Source organism: Coenobita brevimanus, chromosome 93 (assembly GCF_032717465.1).
Source record: "Coenobita brevimanus isolate Jiangsu-jjx chromosome 93, ASM3271746v2, whole genome shotgun sequence".
NCBI classification, from domain to species: Eukaryota; Metazoa; Arthropoda; class Malacostraca; order Decapoda; family Coenobitidae; genus Coenobita; species Coenobita brevimanus.
In genome coordinates this window covers 41,075,366-41,092,257 of record NC_137046.1, presented here as the reverse complement: position 1 = coordinate 41,092,257, position 16,892 = coordinate 41,075,366, and the positions used below count along the sequence as shown (strand labels likewise).

Here is a 16,892-nt window from a genome sequence, read left to right as displayed (position 1 = left end):
ATTCTCGTAGACTTACGACTTCAGCGAAGCCACACCGCACCACACTATACGAAGGGTATTAGCTGAAGGGCTCTGACGCTCCTGCATCTAGCACTGTTTTAATTGTTCATCTTAGCCTTGCCATTTGGCAAGTTTATGAAGATTATGATATATACTGTACACTTTTCGAACTGCAAAATTTAGATATCGTATTCATAAATCTCTTCAATTAGAGAGCCTTTTCCTAGGTTGATTAAAAAACTTTAGTAGCAGCAAGAATTACCCGGAATCAAGGGGTTAAAGTTGATCAATTTTTATGATTGACAGGTGTCCAAAGAAGTTATGCTTTTCAGCCTGATAACTTCTGTTGTAGTTTATTCTTTCTGTTATTGTACTATTCCTTTCAATTTCGGTAGGACCTCTAGTAGTGAAGGGTTTAAAGAAATCTGTCCAACTCTTCCAGTTCGAAAAGTTGCTGCGGTGCTTAATAAATAAACTGGTAGTGCCAAGAAAAAACTACATTATATGTTATGATGTCCTCTGGCTGCAGTTGTTAGTAATTTTCAGTGGTCACTTTGCTTAGCCGCATTATTTCATCTTGATATTTACTCTGGTTTGGTTATGAAGTGTTTGGTAGCAGTATGAGTGTACATGAAATATAAATAAATAATCTTATGTTAGCACCCGCTCGGTTCTAACGAAGACATATACAGACTATATTATAGTCCAACGCCTCGACTTTCACATGCATCACTCATCCTGAAGGCACCCCTTCGTCATTCGTACTTCTTTAACATGAGGAAAGGCTGTCACTCTCCCTCCGAGGAGAAGGCCTGGTCCTGCAGAGAACCTAATATGGACTGATACAGATTACGTCATCGTATTGAAGGGTGAAATATGAAACTTTATTAATAGGTTCTTGGTACACTGGATTAAAAAAAAAAAAAGTATCCGATACCGGGTGATGACTGGTGATACAGTGAGCGTTATGGTTGTCGTTAATGTTTATTTTGTACCCTGTGTGTTTCAGATGCTTTATCGAGTTCTTTACTACAGCTTGAATGCTAACTTGCGGTTAAAAGATATTCAATGAACCGTAGGTACGTGGTAGAAATGAGCCTCCTCGATTGTTGGTCAAATCAACTCTCCAGTCTGACCACATTGGCCATCTGCAGAACTAAATTGGCTGAGGGATCTTTATCAGGCGAAAACACACTTGCTACTCTTATATTTGAGTTATTACCCAATTCATGTCATTACTATTTCTGTTGCAAACTTTATTGATATAAAAAAGATATAAACAATATTGAAGAGGATAATGTCATGAAAAATCACTAAGGGAGAAGTGTAAGGAAACAACTCAAGCGACCAGAGTACGAGTATTGTCATGAAGTGGACGGACTTAGGTGCAAAGACCTTCCCAAGATGGCTGCACAATTCTGATACTGTTCTACTATTTAAATGCGCTGGGATCACACACACACACACACACACACACACACACACACACACACACACACACACACACACACACACACACACACACACACACACATTGACCTCCTCAACCATTCTCTACCCAGCAGCATAAAAACCAGCAAGCTTCTCTTTATAGCGCAGTGGAGACTCATCTTTTTTTGCTATATAGTATTAACTTTCTTTTTAGTCATGAACAAGCTTCATTTTAAACTCTGCAGCCAGTGGACGTGTATTGCTCAGTTCTTGTTATTATTATTATTATTATTATTATTATTATTATTATTATTTAGTTCTTCCAGACATTTTCAATTTAGTGCCATTCCTTCATTTCATCACAAGTTCACCTGAAAATTTATATATATTGTTCTTTGGGTAAGTACCCATTGACACCTGCCTCATTGTTCGAATTTAGGCATTTTACAGGGTTTTATGGGTCAAATGTTAAACCATACAAGCTGCCATATGTAATGAATTGTTGCAGCACGAATCTATAGAGTTTAGCAACTTTTGCAGAGATAGTTGGGGAGAAAAACTTCTTTGAGTGCCTTCCCCCCCCCTTTTTTTTGCAGAGATAGTTAGGGAGAAAAACTTCTTTGAGTGCCCTCCCTCCCCCCCCCCTTTTTTTTTTTTTTAGATCATTCTGCAATTTCCTGGGACTTATAGCTGACTTTAATTCCTTTCATTACATCCAGATTCCAACAATTTTCTTAATTTAGGAGATTCCCTCTCTTAGTGTTGGGGTTAAGTGAGGCTATATCCAAACCTCTCCATTTCAAAACGTCATCATGAAGCAGTATGTAACCCCTTTGCCGTAATAGTGGTTAAAATGTTAGGCCCTTGAACGTAACGTCTGTTTACAATTTAATCTTGACACTGCCAGAAGAGTTTGTTAATTTTAGTAAACACTCATGAAACCAGAGGAGACAGATTGTGCCTTGCTTAATTTCTTCCCTACTCGACTCTCTTCCAAGCCGCATAAAATCGTCTTTTCGGCAGTTAACATAAAGGGTATTACCATAGTGTAGAGATTAAACCCCTTGAATATAGTGGCGCATTTTTCAGTTTATTTTTCATTCCTGCACACAATTTTATGAATTTTAGGGGCGACTTCTATTTAAGCCCTTCAGTCCGAAAACTGTCTCCTCAGCTTATTAAAGTCGTCTGGAAATACACGAATAAAACAGAAATTACGTCATGGGATTGAAGGAGTTAATGGATATAATGTAACTCTTTCACTACGAGAGGCTTCCTTAAATTGAGTCAGAATGTCTCTCTGTAGCAAATGTACAAATCACGCCACCGTACTAAAAAGGTTAAGGGAAAAAAATTCATAAGGATTTATTTCACTAACTCGTACATTGGATGAGTTTTATGGAAAGGAGTATGAATGAGGTATGTGTGTGTGTGTGTGTGTGTGTGTGTGTGTGTGTGTGTGTGTGCAGAAGTGAAGAAACGTCTACTTTCGCTAGTAGTGTGTATACTTTGGTATAATAGACACTGAATGTGTGTGTGTGTGTGTGTGTGTGTAGAAGTGACGAAATGTCTACTTTTGCGAGTAGTGTGTATACTTGTGTATAATAAACGTTGCGCGCGTGTGTGTGTGTGTGTGTGTGTGTGTGTGTGTGTTTGTTTCTCATCGATATGCAAGTGTCAGGATAAATATGTGTATTTATGAGTGATAGACATGTATGCGTCGTATATGCATTTATGTTCCTTTGTGTGTGTGTGTGTGTGTGTGTGTGTGTGTGTGTGCATCTGAAATGTTTGTATTATAAAGGGATTGTGCTTGATTGTGTGTGTGTATGCATTTGTGTGTAGGGGAAGTAATAATATATGGCTGTATAATTTATTTATTGTATCAACGTCTTAAAATACACACACATTATATTTTTCTACAGTGTCATTACCTGAAGGGTTCACAGTTTGTGTGTGTGTGTGTGTGTGTGTGTGTGTGTGTGTGAACAAAATAACTCAAAGGCGAAGGGCATAGGATAATGTTAAAGCTGACCCGTGGATGTGATTGTTAACAAAATAACTCATTTTTTAAAATCCAATTTTAACCAAACATTGTGTATTGGATTAGGGCAAAAGAGAGGGTCACATTGCAAAAACAACTTATGCAGCGTTTATTCATTTTAAGACAAACTTTACGAATCAGTTGAGGATATGACAAGAATAAAATGGATGCGAGTTTAAATACACTCAATCAAAATTCAAGTCAAAGGCCAAGTTTGTATAGCTAGGTCAGCTCAATTCTGATTTTATTTAAACGAAACCTGTTGCAAGGGTTTGTTCAGGCAAAAACGAATGGATTTAGTGTTCAGAATAGTCAGTCAAAGATCAAGGTCACAATTAATCCGTGTGTCTGTGTGTGAACTAATAATTAAAGCAGTTTTGATGTGATTTGAATCAAACTTGGTGGATGAATTGATGATGACCAAAAGATTGAAGTTCTGTATTGCTTTTTAGAACAGTAGGTGAAAGGTCAAGGTCACATGGCAAAATCAACTTAAGGAGATTTTATTTGGTGTAAACTAAACGTTGTTGAAGAGTTCAGGCTTGAATAAGGATAAAGAGATTCGATGTTGAAAATGATCTAAGAGCAAGGAACAGTCAATGATCAGGGCCACTGGTCAGTGTCAATTCAACCTGTTTTGATTTTAGTCGAACCAAAGTTGGTGGAAGGCTTAAGCTTTAGGCAAGACTTAATTAATTCGACTTTGAGAATAATCTGTCGAAGGTCAGGGTCACAAGGCAGAGTCAGATATTCGGCCCTAGTCCAGTTGGTGGGCTCTGAGTGCTCCTTGTGATCACTGTTGTTATTATTATTGTTGTTTTTGTTGTTGATATAGTGAATATACTGAGTAGGCAGAAAAACGCCCTGGAAACGCCCAAGAGACGCACTCAAGAAGCAGAGAAAGTGTAGGACGACACATGATATGTCACCAAATTGCTTTAAAACACTTTGGGGTCTTAGAATCCCACGTTCTGAGAGTTCCTGTGGGAGACAGCAGTTTATCTTGCAGTGTGCCCCTGTCACATCACAGTGAGTCTTAAAGAGAGGACGAAGGTCTGAATGTAACAAGAGCACACGACATCACACCTGGGCACAGCCTTCTCATGAAGATTCAGTTTTCGTCACTGGAAACAAGGCCCTGCAGCATGGTCCACAGGTACTCTGTTGGGATAGACTATACTCGAGAGTAAATAGGGGTCAGGCAGATCACTCGGACAGGAATATATTTCATCAACGTGTGTGGCGTCGTTCACTTCTTACAGCAGTTCATCGGACAGTAAAGGACAGTCTTCACAATCTTCTCCCTCATCTCAAAATCCAGGTAATCTAGAGTGGTCCATCAGACACATGAACAGAAATCACACTCTTGTGCCACATCCCACTCACCCACACATTCCAGTCTTCCAACCACTTTATGAGGAAGAGTCAGTTATTCACAAAACCCCAATACATCAGGTGTGCTATGTGGTAAGAGTCATTCCACCCACAACACCCCATTGCTTCAGTTCTCTCATGGATGCAATCTACTGCTACCTCATCAAGCACTAGAACCTGGATGCAAGCAAGCTGCCCTACATAAGATTATTTTAAAAATAATGTTTGCTCTCTGCTGATGACACTTCAGACTAACACACACACACACACACACACACACACACACACACACACACACACACACACACACACACACACACACACACAGATGCCCTATAACAACATTTACAAACCCAAAAATTACCCTCAAATAACAGTGAAAATTTTACTTTTGTGTGATGAAGTCCTCGTTCATTAGGAAGCAGTGCAATGCCAGCTCAAAATCCCTTAATTATGTACTGTCTATCCACTTGCTTATGTGTAAATTATGCGTAAATATTACTAGAATTAAAGTGTGTGTTCGTATGTTTGAGAGCACTTTGTAGGGATGTTTATGTGTTTAAATTTAATGTGTGTGTTCGTGTGCTTGAATGCTTTTTGTGTGACGTATGTTAAGATTTAATGTGTGTGTGTGTGTGTGTGTGTGTGTGTGTGTGTGTGTGTGTGTGTGTGTGTGTGTGTGCAGTCCCCCATCACGCCTCGTTACCTCAGAGTCCAGCACCCACCCAGCCAACTTTGACCCCAACTACACCACTTCACTCTACGCTCTTACTTCTTTTTTTTGCTTCATTTTCTTCTTCTTCTTCTTCTTCTTCTTCTTCTCCTCATCATCATCATCATCATCATCCTTCTTCTTCATCTTCTTCATTATGGTGATGATGGTGATGACGATGATGATTATTATTGCTGTTGCTGTTATTCTGTCCTGGCCTCACCCCTCCCCGTCCTCCTCTTGTTCGTCTCCACTTTGTCCTTCGCGTACCGTACTTAACTCTCAGCCACTCTTGCGCATCTTCTATTGTTTGTAGGGCGGTTGTTTTTCTCGCTTTTTTCTCCGTGTAATTTCGATTGCATTTTACCATTTTGCGCATAGCGCTGTAATAATAATCTTAATGAAAGAAAAACATTCGGGAGCCGAATGCTAATCGCCCACCAGAATAGACTGTTGGCCAAGTCCAAGATTTAGTTCATATCTCGATACCCTGAAGGATTCATGTTGATAGCTCAAGCTGTTCATGAGATGTGATGGTGCTAAAGGCGGTAGATAAAAACCAGCTGACCTTTGGCAGCCATTTTCGTGACCTTGATCTTGACCCTGAGTGCCCATCTTCGAACTCGGCCAAGATTTTGGCCATATCTTGATTCCCTGAAGGTTTCATGTGGATAACTCAGGTCGTTCATGAGATATACGGGGAACACACACACACACACACACACACACACACACACACACACACACACACACATATATATATATATATATATATATATATATATATATATATATATATATATATATATATATATATTCATACGAACCACGACACCACATTGTCATAAATACCACACCACACAGTTATAAACACCACACCACAAAGTCGTAAACACCACACCACGCATACACCACACAGTTACAAACACCGCACATTGCCATAAACACCAACACACCATGTGGTCATAAACACAATACCATTCAGTCACAACACCACCACCACTAATGGTCATTAACACCACCACTACATATTGTTATGAACATCACCACTTCATTTGGTCATAAATACCATTGCTTCATATGGTCTTAAACACCACTTCACACCGCTATAAACGCCACCACCCCACACGATCACAATCATCACCACACAACATGATCATAAGCATCACTACACCACATGGTCATGAACACCAATAAATCATATGACCATGAGCTCCATTATACCACATGCCCATAAACACCACGTACTAAATGGCCCTAAACAACAAAATTCCACATCGCCAAAAATACCACATTACTACATCGTCATAAATACTGCAATACCACATGATCATAAACACCAAAATACCATATGGTTATAAACACTAAAAAATCATATGGTTCTTAACTCCACCAAAACTCATAGTCTTAAACTTCACGCCACATGGTCATAAACTCCACCACACGGCATAGTTATGGGAACCACCCCTCTACACTGCCATACAAACCATCACACCACATGATCAATAACACATGGTCATAAGCACCACCACACTGCATGTTCATAATCACCACCGCTACTACACTGTGGAAAGTAGAAACACATCTTCATCAATATTATTCCACAATCACTGACATCAGTCTTAATCAGAACAAGCTTGTTCATAATCCACCTACATCTGAAAAACCTTTTCCTCGTTACGAGAAGCGAACCAGATAGCAAACATTTCAAAATATTGAAGCCTCCTTATTGCTTAAATCATAAAATCAAACGTATCTACTCTTATATCAGTTGAATACAGCAAAGCGTAAGAATTGAGGAACAGGAATCTGTCATGTGCGTACGCAGCTGATGACTGGCGCTTGAAGCTGTTTCAATTTGAATATTTAAGTTCTGCAACTCTTAAAAAAAAAAAAAAAAAAAAAAAAAAAAAACGGAAACAAGTCACTCCGGCCCATAGTTCTTCCTGCACCAGTCACTCCGGCCCCTACTTCTTCCGGTCCTAGTCACTTCGGTCCCTAGTTTTACCAGCCCTAGTCACTGCGGCCTCCCTGATAGCCTGATACAGAAATGTCTCCCACGAGAGTGTTAGGTTAGGTTAGGTGAGGTTAGGTTAGGCCCGAGTGACTTGGGTGAGGGGGGCCGGTGTGACTGTGGGAGGCCGGAGTGACTAGGGCCGGTAAAACTAGGGGCCGGAGTGCCTTGAAATCCTGAAAAACTGATGTTCAGTTTACTCTTTGGTACTAGACTTCTTGGGACTCTCGAGATAGCCAAAATAAAGAAGAGAGGGATCAGAGAGGCGGCCAGATGACTGGGAGAGGAGGAAAACATATTTCATATTGGTACAAACCAAACATGCTTCAGAGACTGAAACAGACAAAATATGGAATGAATATATCTCAAAGGTTCATCATGATAGACACACACATATTCAGGCCAATCATTATTGCTGGGCCCGTGTGCCTCACCCCCCTGGAAACTATTCACGCTCCCCAAGGGGGGCGCTCCCTCCAGGTTAAGAACCACTGGTTTTGAGGGTGGATGAGAGCCTTCTTGCTTCTCTCTCTTCATGTTTTACTGTTTTAAGGAGTAGGTTAAGACCTAGTATTAACACTGAACCATTCGTGGACGCCAAATGGTCTGTGTTGTCTGTGTATCTATGGAAATCAGTGTAACTCTTTCGGCTTTCCTTTATTCTGGTTCCAGTATTACACCAGAATTGTAAATAGGAATAAAGCAGAAAGAAAGCATATGGTGATATAGGCTGAAGAAATGATACCGTGCGTGAAATATGATAATGATGATGATGATGATAATGGTATAGTAAAAAGGGTGCAGTGAACTGATTTTGTTAGTGAATACTGAAATGATATGGCGCGGTGTGGACTGGTGTAACGAATGAGTGGTGACGTCAGTGAAGCGAACTAAATTTCAAAGTGAATAATGAAGTAATGTAGCCTATAGTGACTCGTTGAATACAGTGGTACCGTAAATGCCTAGTGAATAAAATATGGTGAAATGAATGTATAGATGAATATTGAAGTGGCGTAAGTTACGTGGTGTTGAATGTTGTGGAGAGTGTAATGTCTTGACCTTTCCCTTGCTTTGCTCTGCCTCACGTCTTGTTTATGAAGGGTTCAGTGAAAGGCGGCTTCTCGTGTGCGGACGGGGGTGTGGTGTGGGATGTGGGGTGCTATGTGTGAGCGTAAGGGTGTAGGGTGAGGTGTGTCTGGGGTGAGGGGAATATGGTGTGTAGTGTGTGGGAGTGGGGGAGTGTGGGGGTGGGGGTGGTGTGTTTGGGGTGAGGGTGTGTGGTGTGGTGTGGTGTGTTGGGGTGAGGGTGTATGAAGTGTGGTGTATAGGGTGGCGGTGTGTGGTCTGGTGTGTGTGGGGAATGACGGTGTGGGGTGTGGTGTGAGAGGGTGAAGGTGTATGAAGTGTGGTGTATAGGGTAAGGCTGTGTGGTGCGGTGTGTGGGGGTGAGGTGTATGGTGTGGTGTGTGGGTGTGAAAGTGTTTGGCGTGGTGTTTCGGGGTGAGGGTGTGTGGGTGTGAAAGTGTTTGGCGTGGTGTTTCGGGGTGAGGGTGTGTGGGTGTGAAAGTGTTTGGCGTGGTGTTTCGGGGTGAGGGTGTGTGGGTGTGAAAGTGTTTGGCGTGGTGTTTCGGGGTGAGGGTGTGTGGGTGTGAAAGTGTTTGGCGTGGTGTTTCGGGGTGAGGGTGTGTGGGTGTGAAAGTGTTTGGCGTGGTGTTTCGGGGTGAGCGTGTGTGGAGTGTGGTGTGTGTGAGTGAGGGTGTGTGGTGTGTGGAGGTGAGGGTGTCGGATGTGGGGTGTGGGGATGTGAGTGTGGGGTATGGTGTAGTGGGTGAGAGTGTGGTGTGGTGGGTGAGGGTGTGGTGTGTGGGGGTGAGGGTATAGGGTGAAGGGTGTGGTGTTGTGGGTGAGGGTGTGGTGTGTGGGGGTGAGGGTGTGATGTGTGGTGTAGTGAGTGAAGGTGTGGTGTGTGGGGGGTGAGGGTGTGATGTGTGGTGTAGTGGGTGAGGGTGTGATGTGTGGTGTAGTGGGTGAGGGTGTGGCGTGTAGGGTTGAGGGTGTGATGTGTGGTGTAGTGGGTGAAGGTGTGGTGTGTGGGGGTGAGGTTGAGTGATGTATGGAGGTGAGAGTGTGGTGTGTGGAGATGAGGGTGTGGGATGTGGGGTGTGGGGATGTGGGTGTGGTTTGTGAGGATCTGGGTGTAGGGTGTGGTGTAGCGGGTGAGGGTGTAGTGTGGGGGGTTGAGGGTGTGGTATGTGGTGTGTGGGGGTGAGGGTGTGGTTTGTGGTGTGTGGGGATGAAGGTATGGAGCTAGGTGTGAGGAATAGGATGTTGGATGTTGTGTAAGGGTGAGAGTGAGGGGTATTGTGTGGGAGTGAGAGTGCGGGGTGTTGTGCAGGGGTGATGGTGTGTGGTGGTGTGTGTGGGTGAGGGTTTAGGGTGGTATGTGGGGATAAGAGAGTGGGATGATGTGTGGGGATCAGGGTGTGAGGTGAGGGTGTGGGGTGTTTTGTGGGGGTGAGAGTGTTGAGTGACGTGGGAGTGAGTGTGGGGCGTGGGTGAGCCTTGGATATGTGGACACAGCTGTTTGTGTGTGTGTGTGTGTGTGTGTGTGTGTGTGTGTGTGTGTGTGTGTGTGTGTGTGTGTGTGTGTGTGTGTGTGTGTGTGTGTGAAGGTGTGATGGTGCAAAATAAACTGTTTATTGGGCAGGTGTGAGGGCGTGATGTTGTGGTGTGTGGGTTGAGGGTGTGAAGATGGGGATGGTGAGAAGGGTGTGTGGATGAGGTGTAGGGTGGATGAGTATGCAAGAGAGGTGTGATGGTGGTCTGGGGGGAAAAGAGAGGGGTGAGAGTAAGGGTGTGCGGGTATGGAGATTAAATGAAGGTAAAGGTGCAGGAGTAAAAGTGTGGAGGTGGAGCTGTGTGATGAGGTGTTCTGGTGATTTTTTTCTTTTTCAATGGAGGAGACTGAGGGGTGTGAGGGTGTGTGGTGTGCTGGTGTAAGGGTGTGCTGGTGTAAGGGTGTGCTGGTGTAAGGGTGTGAAGGATGTGCTTGTGTGAGAGTGTGGGGTAATGGTGTAGGGGTGTGGTTTGGGTGAGTGGTGGTAGTGTGGAAGAGTGTGCAGAGGAGAACTGGAAATACTGTATATGGTGAAGCTGGTTGGTATGGGAGAGCGGTGTTGTGTGGGGGTGAGTGTGGAGGAAGTATGTAAGTGTGTGTACCAGTAGTGTTGGTGCGAGGGGTGTGGAGGGGGTGTGAGCTGTGTGATATGGGTGAAGGAGGCTTGGTTAATGGTGATATGTGATAATGTATCGAGGGCGTGCTGGTGAGACTTACCGGTATGTCAAGAATGTGGTAGGTTGGAGATGGAGTAATTAAGGGAAGATGTTATGGTGAAGATGGTGTGGTTGTGAGTGTGGTGTTTTGTGGAAGTGATTCGTGATGATGAGGAAGGGTGAAGGGAAGAGGGGAAGCGAAAATGAAAATGATATGAGAAAAGGGAGAAGAGAAAGAAAGTGGAGGAAAGACGAGTTAGGGAGAAGAATTATACAGATAAGGATGGGAAAAATGAGAAGAGGGAAAAGGGAGAGCAAGCGATGGAAGAAACACTGACTGTTAGATGAAAGAAGTGAACGGAAGAAAAAAGGAAGGGATGGGAATGAAGAACGGTAGGGAGGGAAGAAAGTGGAAGGGAATATAAGAGAAAGAGGAGATGGAAAGGGAAGGGAACGGGAGAGGAGGGAGAGGAAAGGATAAAGGAAGATGAAGAGAGAAAAAAGCAGGGGAGGGGAAGGTGAAGGGCGCGGTAATGGAGGAGAGGGAAACGAAGGGGAGGAGAAAAAGGAATCCCAAAAGAGAGAAGAGAAAGAAAAGGTTAGGAGAGAGGATAGGAAGGAGAGAGAAAGATAAGAAGGGAAAGTAAGTGAAGGGGAAAGACGAGGATGAAGTGAAGGGTAAGGAGAGGTAGAAGGGGAGCGGAGGCGAGGGGAGCAGAAGGAAACGAGAGAAAGAATGAAGGGGGAAGAACAGGGAGAGAAAACAAGGGGAAGGACTCTGAAGATGAGGGGAAAAGGAACTGAAGTAGGTGAGGAGTAACTAGAAAAAGGGTTGAGAAGGGAAGAAGGAAGCTGGAGAGGAGAGGGGAGAGAAAGGTAACCAAAAGAGGGAAGGAAAAGACAGGTAAAGCAAGGAAGAGGAGGAAAATAAAACAGAAGACAAGGTGTTGAATGAATCTCAAGGAAAGGAAAAGAGAAGAATAAAGAAACAAAAGGAAGGAGGGAAAGAAGAGGGGGAAGTACTCTTAACCAAGGGAAGGGCAGGAGAAGGGAATAAAAAATGAAGGAAAGAAATGAATGGGAACAAGGGAGAGGGAGAAGGATGCCTAAGAGAGGAGAACGAGAAGGGTGGGACTGAAAAGCAGAGCTGGAGGAAGGGAGAGAAAGCAAGGGGAGAGGATAAAAATTGAAACTGAAAGGCTGTGAAGGTAGAGAAGGAGAGAGAATCTAAGGAAAGGGGAGGGGAGGTGAGCAGGGGAAAGGAAAGAAAAGGAAAGTGACTGGTGGGAAGGGGAAGGGGAAAAAAAGGGGAGGGGAGGGAAGCGGAAGGATAAGGAAAGAGAGGCAGGAGGGGAAGGGAGAGGATGAAAATGAAAAGGAAAGGGAGGAGTGGGCAGGGAAGAAGGGAGGGAAGGGTGTAGTGAGGTGGGACAGGGTGAGCTAAGTCAGCGACCGGCGGCCATACTGGGTATCACGCCTTTACATAACGGACCCCCACACCCACTGCAGTGAGGGGGTCGGGGTGGAGGGGGGAGGAAAACATGGGTAACCAAAATCAACACTATACCGCTGTCTATTTCAGCTGTTTGCTATGTCACCGTCTGTGCCTTGTATCAACCCTGTCCTCCTAACCTCTCAGTATGACTTTAGAAGAGAAAGGAAGATGGGGGAGAATAGGAGGGGAAAGGGAGAGTAGGTGTCAGAGGAGAAAGGGAGATACGTGAGTGTGGGAAGTGAGATGTTGTGAGGAGATGAGGGAAGGAAGACAGGAAGGGGGAAGAGAGGAGAAGAGGGGAAGGGGTGGTAATTGGAACGGAATGAGAGTTACGGTAGTAGGAAAATAAAAGGAAAACTTGTATGGAGGAGAGGAGAGAAGGAAGGTGGGGGGAGAGAGAGGAGACTGGAAGCGAGACGAGTGAAGAGTGAGTGGGTAGGAGGGGAATTGGAGAGTTGTGGGGTGTGGGTAGGGAATGTATGTTGGTGGAAGAAAACAAGAGGGAAGTGGGAAGAGAAGCTATGTGAGTGGAATGGAAGGGGAATGGAGAGGAAAAATGAGGAAAGGGGTGGGAACTGCGAGGAGTGGGAGTGAGTGGTGGTGGGAAGAGGGAAAATGTGAAGGTATGAGAGAAGAGAGGTAGTGGTGGGGAAGTGGGGAGGGAAGGAAGGTTGAGGGGATGTGGGAAGGGAAGGAAAGTGGAAGGGGCGTGAGGAGGGAAGGATGGTGAGTCCAGAGGAGGAAAGTATGATGAATGAATGAAAAATGCAGAGAGAGAGAGAGAGAGAGAGAGAGAGTAAACTGTTCTTGTGTTTATGGTTTCTAAGAGCAAGAGAAAGAAAAACAAACTGAACGCTGTTGCGTAGAGAGAGAGAGAGAGAGAGAGAGAGAGAGAGAGAGAGAGGTTTATCCAGCCCTGTCCCCACCTACACATTTAAAGTCCCTAGCACATTATCACCGGCACACTATCGCCTAACTCCATTCATTAATCACACTTAGGCAATTATTACATCAACGCTTGTAGTAACACGCCCAGCCCCGTACCGTACTTATTGGTGTGAAGACCTACTGTATTTCCTCAACATTTCTCGTCTCTCTTTCTTCCAAACAGTTTTTCATCTTGGCGCTGTTCCTTTATTTCTCCACCAGTTGGCTTCGAACTTAGCACAAGTGTTCTCTGGACATATACCCCACAACACCTTTCATTCCTTTTTTATATAAGCCTTTTAATGCGATTTGTGAGTGGAAAAGTTAAACTATATAGGTGATAAAAATAATGATGATGATGATGATGATGATGATGATAATGATGATGATGATAATGATGATGATAATAATAATAACAATAATAATAATAATAGTAATAATAATAATAATGTGGTATTTTCTCTCTCATAAGCGCCAGTTGTTTTTAAGGAATTCATTTGTGTTTCAAAAAGTTTGGGATCATATGTTCTTGTATGTACATCATGATAGTTTGCACAGATGTATGTGAACGTACCATAACTGGGTGGAGACCATCCTGTATTCCCTTTGGAATGTTGGCTGTCTTAATTTTTTTTCTTTTATTATGATTCGTATTTCTTGTTCAGAGACATACAGACAAATACAGAGAGAGAGAGAGAGAGAGAGAGAGAGAGAGAGAGAGAGAGAGAGAGAGAGAGAGAGAGAGAGAGCGAGAGAGAGAGAGGGAAGTAAATTGTCATGTTGCTAGTTTATGACACTATAATTATGTTTCATGAATAAGTTTGCCCTTGTATACATATATACTAGAAATAATAAAATACATCTGTTTCCCTTGGCAATCCTCTGCTGTCCACGTCAGCACCGTTCTTTGTCGGTTTAGGACATGTAGGTAAATGTACTGATAAGCAATGTGAATAACCTACTACTTAACGACAAAGATGAATTGTGTGTGTGTGTTGTGCTTTCTTCTTATCATCCACCGATTGGCCCCAGCACTCAGGAGATCATTGTCACCCGGTCGAAATGAGAGAAAATTTTTGTATAATAATTATAATGGTCGATAGGGATATCAGTTACTTAGTTCCCCCGATTAAAGGTTATCAGCCGAACGAATAAGGTAACAGCGTGTTTCATGAAGGCTACTGTAAATATGTCCCATTCATTTCGAAAAATTCTCTTGAAGCTGTATGCAGTCTTTCAACAGTAGGAAGATGAAAATAGAAAATATGTTCAAACTAAGAAATTTAAGGAAAACTTCTACTTTGCCCTGATCTAATCCCAACCTTCTACTCCTCCCCTCCCCCCCTGCCATTACGCTACTCATCAGCCAACGCCGACCACTAATAGACATGCTCAGTATTACTATACTTCAAGGCAAAGCTTCACCGCTTGATGTTTTAAACCCTTCAGTCCACTGACGATTCTGTTTGGATTTTGCTGCTGCCAGATGAATGAACAGAAGCTAGGATAGACTTTTCGAATCGGAGGGATTAGAGATTGTTTATTCAAACTCCTTCTCTGACTATAATAAACATACAGAAAATGCAGTAAAAACGCTGTGTTACTAAAGAGGTTAATTCATGTCACCGGACTGTAGGGTTTAAAATCTTGTTATGTAGTCAAGTGTATGCCCAGCACAGCAAAACAAGTGGCATTAGGCAACAGCATACACGTATCTGATCCATTTCCAACCCTTCCACTATCAGGACATAGGTTAATTATTTACGTTTGCCTTTTACTTATGTATCTGGTCGATGTCTTTAACCCCTTCAGTACCATGACCTATTTTTTCAGTTTATTCTTCCTGTTGCCAGACGACTTCATTCAGGTTATGACAGCCGAACCCCCAGTAGAGGAGGGGGAATGTAGGCTGTATAATTAACCCCTCCAACATCTTATTCACGTTTAATGTGACAGGAGAGACTTCGTAACACTTGCTTCGTAGCGATTTATTCTTTATATTCCAGTTCATAACCCGTCTTTATGTGATTAATCCAAACTGTGTCATATGAAAGTGATAAAAATAACAATGAATGTTGAGGTGCAATGTCCAAAATAAAGGCTAAGGAAGATATGAAAATAATCTAAATAACAATAAAGACAATAATTAGGTGTAGTAAGAAAATGAATCGCTAAAAAGAGGTTTGGAAATTATAAAAATAACATACTGTGTAAGAGAATGTTGAGATGTAATAGAAAAATACATCGGCAAGGAAGAGGCGTTACGAAGCTTTCTTTATCCGTCAGAACCCGGGCCAGTCGCAGGAGTAATCACAACCTTATCCAGTTCTTGACTTTTTTTTTTTTTTTAAGTGGAGGCAAATCTGGGAGCTCAGCTGATTTTGGCCAACAATGTGTTGTCTTATCGGTGTTGTGGTGTGGTGGTGGCAGATAAGCGGGAGGAGAGAGAGAGAGAGAGAGAGACGCATCAGGTTGAGGGCATCACCCCAGGACATTTTTTTTTTTAAATCTTGCTACATGCAGGCAATTTTATATGACTCTCAAGTGCTGGAGGTGTTGGTGGGGCTGTACATAACCTTTCTAGTTCGGCAAGTCCAGCCTTTGCCGAAGAAAATCAACAGGAGTGAGTGTCCAAAAATAAAGTATATGTGAACTCCTGGTAAGGGTAGGGCTTCCCCTCACGACGATAACGTCTTTTATTGTTGTTATCCCCAGACAATTGTATTCGGCTCTAGATAGACTTTTCAGACTATTAAACCCCTTAATAAGAGAGGGATTTCCTAAGCAGAAAAGAATCGTATGGATGTACCAAGAATAAATCAAAAGTAATTTAAGGAGTTAATATTGCATTGACTGCTTCAGTCCCATGATAATTTTCTTGGCGTATTCTTGCTACCCCCCGACCATGTAATTCAGCTTAGGAAGGATCCCCTGTAGTGATGGATTAGTGAAGGGTTGTATCTAACATGCACAAATTAAACTGTCTATACCGAGCTGGAGAATAAACGTCTGAGAGTAAAAAAAAAAAAAAAAAAAAAGTCATCGGACTGATACAAGTGAAGATGTCGGTCTGTAATTGCGTCTTCTGTGACCAAGGCTGAAATTCACACCCCCCCCACCCACCCACCCACCCACACACACACAGGAGGACTACTGGGCCTTGAGAGCAGGCTGTGGAGCCTATGCCCTGAGTCGGACACACACACACACACACACACACACACACACACACACACACACACACACACACACACACACACACACACACACACACACACACACACACGTGACATATTCCTAGTTGTCTAAGTAGTTAGGAACTCCGCTGTGGGAGTGACGAACACCCATTGCTTCAATCCCAGGAGGTGACGAAGGGAAGGAGGCTGGTCATCTACCCGTAAATGTACTGGCAAGGCCCTTAACTGTGATAATGTAGCTTTGGATCCATACACCTTGAAGGGGGTCATATGGGATTGCTTATTATTATTTTTTTACTATTGTGTGTGTGTGTGTGTGTGTGTGTGTGTGTGTGTGTGTGTGTGTGTGTGTGTGTCTGGAGGAAGGACATGTTACAAGGTGTACACTTGACCTACAGCACTGGAGAGGTTTGATAAAAGAAAGT

The 16,892-nt window shown here is 43.2% G+C and overlaps 1 protein-coding gene across 1 annotated transcript in view; it reads left to right on the top strand.

Moving 5' to 3' along the window:
* Enoph (enolase-phosphatase E1) overlaps positions 1–16,892 on the top strand; it is a 76,576-nt gene that overhangs the window by 40,406 nt on the left and 19,278 nt on the right. The window lies entirely within an intron of this gene.